The sequence below is a fragment of the Rousettus aegyptiacus genome, unplaced genomic scaffold (genome assembly GCF_014176215.1).
Source record: "Rousettus aegyptiacus isolate mRouAeg1 unplaced genomic scaffold, mRouAeg1.p scaffold_m13_p_1, whole genome shotgun sequence".
Lineage (NCBI taxonomy): Eukaryota > Metazoa > Chordata > Mammalia > Chiroptera > Pteropodidae > Rousettus > Rousettus aegyptiacus.
In genome coordinates this window covers 164,932,386-164,941,470 of record NW_023416284.1, presented here as the reverse complement: position 1 = coordinate 164,941,470, position 9,085 = coordinate 164,932,386, and the positions used below count along the sequence as shown (strand labels likewise).

The 9,085-nt window shown below is 31.8% G+C and overlaps 1 pseudogene; it reads right to left on the bottom strand.

Annotated features, from left to right (window-relative positions):
• Positions 1-7,869: 7,869 nt before the first annotated feature.
• Positions 7,870-7,978, bottom strand: LOC118606384 (annotated as a pseudogene).
• Between the last annotated feature and the right edge of the window lie 1,107 nt (positions 7,979-9,085).

Sequence of the window (9,085 nt, the reverse complement as noted above, 5' to 3'; positions counted from 1 at the left end):
GATTTTTTAAAAAAATAATTGTTTCTACATACTTTGACTCATTCTAATAAAATGATGCACAATTTAAGATTTCTTTCCCACGACTTCACTTCTCTTTTACTTCACTGCCAATGCTCAATAGGTAAAGAACCTCAAATGTTTCCCTTTGAGTTTCCCATTGAGATATAAACTTAGCAAATCTCACTTTCTAGCTCCTTCTTGTTGTCTAATTTATTTCTGGATCTCTGCTGCACTGAATCACACCATGAACCACAGAAAAACACTGGGACTCATCCAAAGTCATCCCCACTCCCTTAGCCGCCAGCATTAAGTTAATCATTAAATCCATAAATCCTATCTTCTAAATATCACTTAAATCCTTCCTCTTTTCTTTAGTTCCACTGCTATTATCTACGATGAGAAGGAACTGTAGACATGAGCCAAATCTGGTCCACTGTTTATTTTTATATGGCCTGAAAGCTAAGAATGGTTTTTATATAAGTAGTTGAAAAAACCCACTTCTTCCATATTATTCCAAATGATTCCTTATTACCTTAGACATATAAAAGTTAGATGAAATTCAAATTTCAGAATCCATAATTACAGGTTTATTGAAACACAGCTATACTCATTCATTCACATATTGTCTATGGTTGCTTTATACCAAAACAGCAGAGTTGAATTGCAACAGAGACCGTATGGCCTGCAAATACCAAAATATTTACTATCTGGATTTTTACAAAAAACGTTGCCAACCCCTACCTTAAATAATGATCCAAACATTTCTTGCCTAAGTAATCTTCAAGAGTCTTCTCACTGGTTTCTTTGTCTCTAGAATTGGTCCTTTGATTTGTCTACCTCCGTAAGAATTATCTTCTTAAGGCATATAATTGGGGAGACTATTCTCTTTTTTGTAATACTTCAATCATTTTCTAAAATCTCTATATATGAATTAATCAAAATATCTTTTCCATCAGAGTATTACAAAAAAATAAAATGTATTCAATTTCTGATGTCTTACAAAATGGCTCTTTACTGGAAAGCTTAGATGTCTGCTAATGTCTAGCTAGGTACTGTATTATCTACTATTCTTAAACTATTCTTCAAAAGGTATATCTCATTAATCAGCCAAAATTAACACTATTTTTAATTGGGTTAATTAATGTTCGTGACAGAATCATGGAGTAACTTCATAAACAATAGTAATGAATATTTCAACATGATGTTCATTGTTGCTCATGGTTTTTCTACCAACATTTTAATAAGAAGATTGGATAGTTTCACACGGACTTCCTCTACAGTATAACTGACTAAATTGTAAGACTCTTGGCAAATTTGACTATATGTTAGAAACATAATGAGTAAAACAAACTATTACAGTATCTGTCTAGTTTAATTGAGCTATTCAGAATGTCTCCAGATAATTGTTTTGGTTTGCTCTGTAACTCAGAGCATAGCATGCCCCTGGGTGTTCAATTGAATGACATAAAGTTTCATAACTTTATCCTCAAATCAGGAAATGTTTTCACTTCATCTCAATCTGCTCGATGGCGAATATATTTAAATGTGATCTCGATGTTTAAAAACCATGGCAAAAATCAATAGGAAATAAGAGAGAACAAAGCCAGCAATATGCTGACGACAAAGTTCTCAGGTGATGTTTCTGAACAGTCTATTACATGATAGTTGGATTGCTCTTCCAATAAAAGAGCTGTCTATGCAATCTCTCAATTAACCCTTCAGTACACAATTTATATATTTTGTCATAGCCTGGATCACTACTGCCTGGAATTTAATGAATTATACAACATATAGCAATGTAGCATGTACAATATACTGTGGCTTGCTTTTTACTGAGGCAAGAGATGTTCCTTTGGCATCTTCATACCTTTATTGTAATGAGGAAGCCCCACTCTATGAGGAGATCCAAACTTTCAGCAGCCTAAGCTTGTGGCCTGGCAAATTATTTTTGGTTTACTCATTTAACTCATAGAGAGGATTGAAAAACCTATCTCATTAACTCAAGAATTAAAAAAAAAAGAAAACTTTTTATTTTCGAGAAATTCATAATTTAGTAGAAAAGAATAATGAATAAAACTATCATACAAAATTAATCATGTGTATTGATGCATACAGAGGAATTTATTTGAGAAATATAGCATGAGAATGATTAATAGTAACAGTGAAATATTTATAGAGCTTATAATGCAAGGCAGCTTAAAAATGACTTTTAAAATTTGAAATTACTATTGTACTGTGTACTAAGTACTGAGTCTACAGTATTTAGCACATGTAATAATAGCTAATATTTATTAAACACTTACAATATGACAGGTTGACAATAATGTGCTATGTATGGCAGGCTAACCACTTAACATCTACTAACTCACTGCTAATGGTGTTATTTTGTCCCCATTATTATCCTCATTTTACAGATGAGGCAATCAGAGTACAAAGCTATTAAGTGGTAGAGACAGAATATAAACCCAAACTGTCTGGCTCAAAGAAGCATGTTTTTAACCATTTCAAAATACATTCTCTCTAGTAAATATTTGTTATATATTCATTCTTTAAATGAATGAATGAATCATTTAATAATTCATTAATGAATGAATGAATAAAATAATGAATGCTCAATGAAAAATAAATAAGGAGATCCAGAAACAATTTAGTTGATTTTATTTTAAAATGTACACTATAGGTTATTTGGGATCAAAAAGCATACCTCTACTTTAGGGAAAGGACTACATGGTTTAGTTAATCTGTCAAATTAGATTAAAATAAAGAATAAATCAAAAAATAACTACAATTTTCCTCATGTCATGTGTCTCAAACATAGATCATGGTAAAGACTTCTCCACATGATTCCTTTCCTTACAAGGGGAGAAGGGAACTAGCTGCCTCTCAATATTTGCTTCTCTTTGCAGGATGAATTTATATTCTTGCACTTATCCATAATTATGTGTAATTCTTTGGCCAATTTTTATGAAAGATAACAAAACTTTCATCTTTGAGACTTGTTATCCTTTTAAATTTGCTTGACTACATATAAGAATACCAATTACATTGTGTAAAACTGATGCCAATGCCCAAGAGCATAAGTATTGATTGATACATAATAGCATCCAATAAAAGAAACTAATGAGTCAGAATGATTCCCAGAGCAGAGCATATAGAGCTATTAAAAAACTTATTCATGTAAATGAAGGACGGATTAGTTTAAGCCATTGCTGTAAAGTTTATAATGAGCCGTTTACATTAATCATACTTATATTTCTTGTAATAAATAATTTTGTATTTAATTTTTAAAAAATAGTCTAATTTTAGACATGTAATCATTTTATTTTTTTATAAGTAGGGTGAAAATTGGACCCACATGAAATTAAATTTTTCTGAGGATCTACAAAAAATTTTTTTCTTAGCTTAAAGTTTTCTAATTAGAAATTTAAGACAGATGTTCTTGACTGCCTATAAGCATTCCAAGTTATGTTTATTCAATGAGGTTTAATACCAGGAAGAACAATCTAGTGATTCTTGAGGTCGGAGTTTTGAATTAATGATAGTTTTACATGTAAATCAGTCAGTTTGTTTATTGGTAAATGAGAGATCTTAGAATACTTAAATTAAAAATTAAAACATACAAGTAGATGTTAGGGAAACACTGAGAAGAAAGAAATAGGGGAATAAAACTCCACTTGGTACCTTTAAGTGATCTCAAAACATACTTTCTAAGCAACTGCAGGCCTAAGTACTTTAACTAAGCCTGTCTTTTTTTTAATCATTTCAACCAAGGAATGAAAAGTTTATTTCTGTTTGTTACTAAAAGTTTTAGCAAATATTTTAGATAGCTAGATGATTCTCTAATGTTCTAGGAGGTTCAAAGAGCTTTTTAAAAATTAAATATTAAATCAATGAACCAATAGTTTGAATTTATAAAATTAAGTGATTATTCTGACTAATTTTTTTTTCACCAATTAGAATTTTTTCAAATTTTTTTAGTAGACGCTAACATTAACCTCTGGGTACATATTTGCATTTTACTCTCCAGTTCTAAATAGTTGAAGCAAAAGTGTAATTTTAAAAATTGATTATATAGAGTATTCATAATGTTCTGAATATAAAATTATTTATTAAAATTAGGCTGTCGAGAAAAATCTTTAAAAGAAGGCAAAAATATCAGGGAAGATTCAGAAGAAAATCACAATTAAAATTTTGATAGCTATTTTTTTCCAAATCTTTACGCACAAAACGTTTATAAAATAACAAAACAGGACCACTTTATATATGCTATTTTAAGAGTGCTTCATCATTGTTTATAAATGTATTTCATAACTATTTTTTCTTGATTATAAAAATAGAATTGATTTTTGTATATTGATCTTACAGTCCCCATGTTAAATTAACCTGTTAATCCTTATAACTTGTCTACAAATTACATCATTTTATTTATATAGAATTCTTTGAATTAAGACAATTTAACATTTTCCTTACCTTTTAAATTTTTTTTTTACGCTGTCTATGTGACCTTGGATTCAATGTTGAATGGAAACGGTGATATCAGATATTGTCTTATTGTCAACTTTAAATGTTTCAAATATTTCACTATCTATAAAAATACTGTTTTTAAAAAACTTATGTATAGATATTAAATGTTATCAAATGGTTTTTTCCTGCACCTATGGAAATAATCATATTGTATTTAAGTTTTTATATTGTAAATAGTACATTATAGGTGTTCTAATGTTAAACACATCTGCATTTTGGTAATAGTCACTACTTTATCATAATCAATTATCATTATAAAGTTGTGTTTCCTTAAAGATAACACAAATTATTTCAACATTCTTTTAAATAGATTGTAAGCTACCAGACAGCAAATAACTCAGGGCTTCAATCTTTGAGAAGGAAAACATTTGAGGTGAGCCCATAGTTCACCCTAACTTTCTTCAAAAAAGTATTTTCCAAATTATGACACAGGTAACAGAGGCTAAGCAAAGAGTAACAGTTTCACTGGATGGAGGAAACAGAGAACAGAATTCAGGGTTGCCAAGGCTGCTGGGATTTAGGGCCAGAATACCTTAGTAGAGGGAGCTGCAGATGAGGAGTCCCAGAACATGCAGTAAAAATCTTCTTTGGCTGACTTTTAAGCTGCACATGCCCAGAGTAAGACTCTAGGAGCCTTAGCAGAGTATAACTAAGGGAGGCTGGAGTGTTTTGCAAACAAAAATTTGGGGACTTTAGAGTTGCAGGGATATGTATCAGTCAGAAGAGAGAGTCCTAGGTAAACATTCACCACTAAAATTAAGTGTTACACCCAAGGAAAGAGGGCGAAATGAAAATAGACTCATCTTAATAAAGCCTAACAACAAGGTATAGCAAGTCAAGGTGAAAAACAATAATTTAATTGCCTGTCGGAAAAAAAGAAACTCAATACTTTTTAGAGGAAGATAAAATAATCTAATGTCTCCATAATGTATCACCCAAGTTACTTAGCATTTAATTTAAAGTATAACAATCTAAAAAAAATAAAATTTTACCATTAATTAAGAAATAAAATAACCAATAGAAGCACAGACATGATAAAGATACTGGAGTTAGCAGGAAGAGACTAAAAAAAATCTATGATTAATATGTTAAAGATGATACAGTAAAATATGGACAAATTAAGTAAAAGTTGAAGGATTTCAACAGAAAATTGAAATATGTTAAAAATCAAACATTCCAAAATTTAAAATATAGTATCTACGATTATGTTCTCATGTGTGAGTTTCACAGGAGACCAGAGAAAGCTGAGATCAGAAAGAACAGAAGATAAGCAACAACCATTATTCAACTAAAGCACAGAAAGGAAAAAATTAATAAAACAAAACAGAATATAAAAGATGCTAAAAATATCTATGTGTAATTGAAGTGCCAATATAGAAGAGAGAGAATTGTACCAAAGCTGTAGTTGAAGAAAAATAGCTGAGCAGTTTCAAAAACTGACATAGTCAAAAAAGTTTAACAAACACCAAGCACAATGACTTAAAGAAAACCACACCCCATTATATCATAATCAAAGAGAAAATCTTGGAAACAACCAGAGAATAAAAAGGTGTTACCTTCAACAATGCAAGGTAAAATCATTAGCAGAACTCTAGAAATCAGAAAATATTAAATGGAAAGAGTTCAAGCCAGAAGATAACAGAAAGACTTTTTTACATTGAAAGAAAAAATCCACCATCTTAGAAAGAAGAAAAATAGCTCTTTTGGATCAGTTACTCAGGGGAAAGATCATGTCTTCAGGTCTCCGGATATTCAAACATCAAGGGAATAATTTATAATATAGTGAGTTGAGTCTGTACCAGCATAAGAATCAATGATATTTTTATAATTATTTTACACATAAATATGTAGTATTAATTCATGAAAAAGAGTCAAAGAGTTATCCTGTTCTTTAATTTCCCCCCCTTCCTGCATTCACTCCTCCATCGAGCACTCAACACTGACTTACAGTGCTGGTTTCCCAATATTCGTCATCATAGTTTCTCCTTTGGGCCTCTTCCTCTCTCATAGGTTGCCCTATACTCTAAGTATCCTTTAAGTTTCCAACCAAGCACCCATTTCTGTTATCTGTAGGCTAATTTGGCCTTGAGAAAATCACTTGATGTGTTTCCTTTCCCAAATGAAATACAAATTAACAAAGACTTCTTTAGACAATTTGTTAGCCTTTAGTAATAGGAGTCTTCAAAAAATGACATACTAGTGGGAAGGATATTATAGGACATAAAGGCTTGTAAGCTTGGGAATGACATGACACTTTTGTTGTGGTAAAAAGGGCATAACATGAAATTTACCATTTTACCTTTTTAAAGTGACAATTCAGTGTTAAATACATTCATATTGCCGTGCTATTGTTGCCGACCTTCATTCCCAGAACTTATTCATCTTCCCAAAGTGAAACTCCCACATTTGTTTTTTTAATGAACTTTGGTGGTGGTTTAGGGATGATGTGAAGTAAGGGCATTTTGGAGATAGACCGGTGTGAAAGCTCATTTGAGAGCTGAGACGGCGGGTAATGGGCATTGGTATAGGGTAATGGAAAGCGAGATGAGATAAGAAGAGATATATTTCTGAGACAGGATTGACGTGATGTGACTGATTGTGCCAAGGAAATTGATGACATTTCTTGTTTGGACGACTGGGTAGATGGCAATGTCATTAATTCACACACCCAGAATGCAGGGGGATGGACGATAGGGCAGAAATAATGAGTAGAGGACACTGAGTTTCTGGAGCCTAAGGGCAATCTAGGTAGAGAGCTAAAGGATGGTCATAGATTTAAAGGTCATGCCATAAAAACGATGATTGGAATCTTCTGAAGAGTTATCATTCACTATATGAAAATAGGTACGAATTAAGAAAAATAAACAGGAAATAATAAGAAAAAAATAATAAGTATGTTTTTATGCAAAGAGTTCCTGCCACTAATCCGGAAATAAGAAACCGAGTAGACAAATGGGTTTAAAATACCAAATAGAGTATGCAGGGAAACAGAAATCCTGTGTCCTATTAATGGGACCATTGAGGGCTCATCTATTAATGTCCTAGAACCTCCACTCCTGGTTTATAATCTAGAGAAATTCTCACTTAAGATAAGTGTCATGTACCAAGATGTTCCTTGGCTTTGTTTGTGATAGCAAAGAGTTGGAGGCTATGTAGAGAGCTATTACTGGAAGAATGGACAGATAAGATACGGCGGATGCTCACCATGGGATACTATGTAGCAGTTATAGGCAATGAATAGGATGTATGCCCAACAACATACATATATTTCGAAAATAGAGTACTCGGGAAGAAAAATAAGAAACAGAATGAGGTCTCTAGCTCAATGTATGTATGTATGTATGTATTACCGAGGAAGACTCAAAAATTTAATTAATTTTCCAGTGTTTCTCTCCACAGAAATCTTTTAGTATAAGGCAAAAGATTTATTCGCTCTGAAGAGAAACAAGAACATAGCCCAATGTATCTTATGTAAATAAATACAGTCAAAACAATAACATTACATATTCTCCAAGGATAAATACTGATTCAAGTTTACAGATGAACTCATTAGTAAAGCTTCCTGTTGGGGGAGGTGAATGGAAGCAGAAAATGAAATTAAAAGAATAAATAAAACATGAAAGTGATAATGTGACTTGAATAGAGGAGTATGATAAACTCCACTGTTTACACCTGAGAGAAATATGTGGTAAACTAATAAACATGGGTTCAATGGCAAAGTTTATAAAATTTTACTTTCTCATTTTTGTCGTTGTCCTGACTTATGGTCTAATTTTTTTTTCTTAGAGATATGAAATAGTAAATACAGTAAAGTGCTTGATAAGTTGGGCTCAGGATTCAGTCATTCCTAAGTTAAAATTCTAGCTCCACATAATTATCAATTTAATTCTTAAGAACAAGTCATTTTCTTAGGCTCTTAGTCTCAATGTTTTCATCTCTAACCTGATGCTAATGATATGAAATAGTTTTATGAATACTAAATGAGAGAAGACATGTAAAGTACTTAGTGTAGTAGCTATTTTTATTATTCTAGAAACCTCAGTTACTTTCTGTTACTCACTTTTATTCTTGCCCTTTTTAATTAATAACTTGGATGAAACAGAGACACCATCCTTGTCAAATTGGGAGACAATACAAAATTGAGAGGACAGAATTAGATCTTAGCCCACAAACCAAAATAATAAACTATGTGAACAAGATAAAACATAACAGGAATTAACAAAATTGAGTAACAGGGCAAATCAAGAGTAATGAGATCTGAACAAAGGCAATAAAAAAAATACTCTCAGGCTTTTAGGACAATATGAATACAGAAAACAATGACGTTGTGAAAAGAGTCAACATGTTCTTAGATTAAATCTGTAGAATTTGACCATATGATTTGACCATATGTGGTCCAGCATCAGGTAGATTCCCACCCCAATTGATAAGTCAGATGTTCTTGGAGACAATTCTCAGTTCTGGGAATCAGACTTTAAGAGGAAGGGTAACCAACCAAAGACTATTTAGAAGAAAAGGAGGAGAGAAGGTAGAAGGACTAAAAACCACCAGAAGAACTACT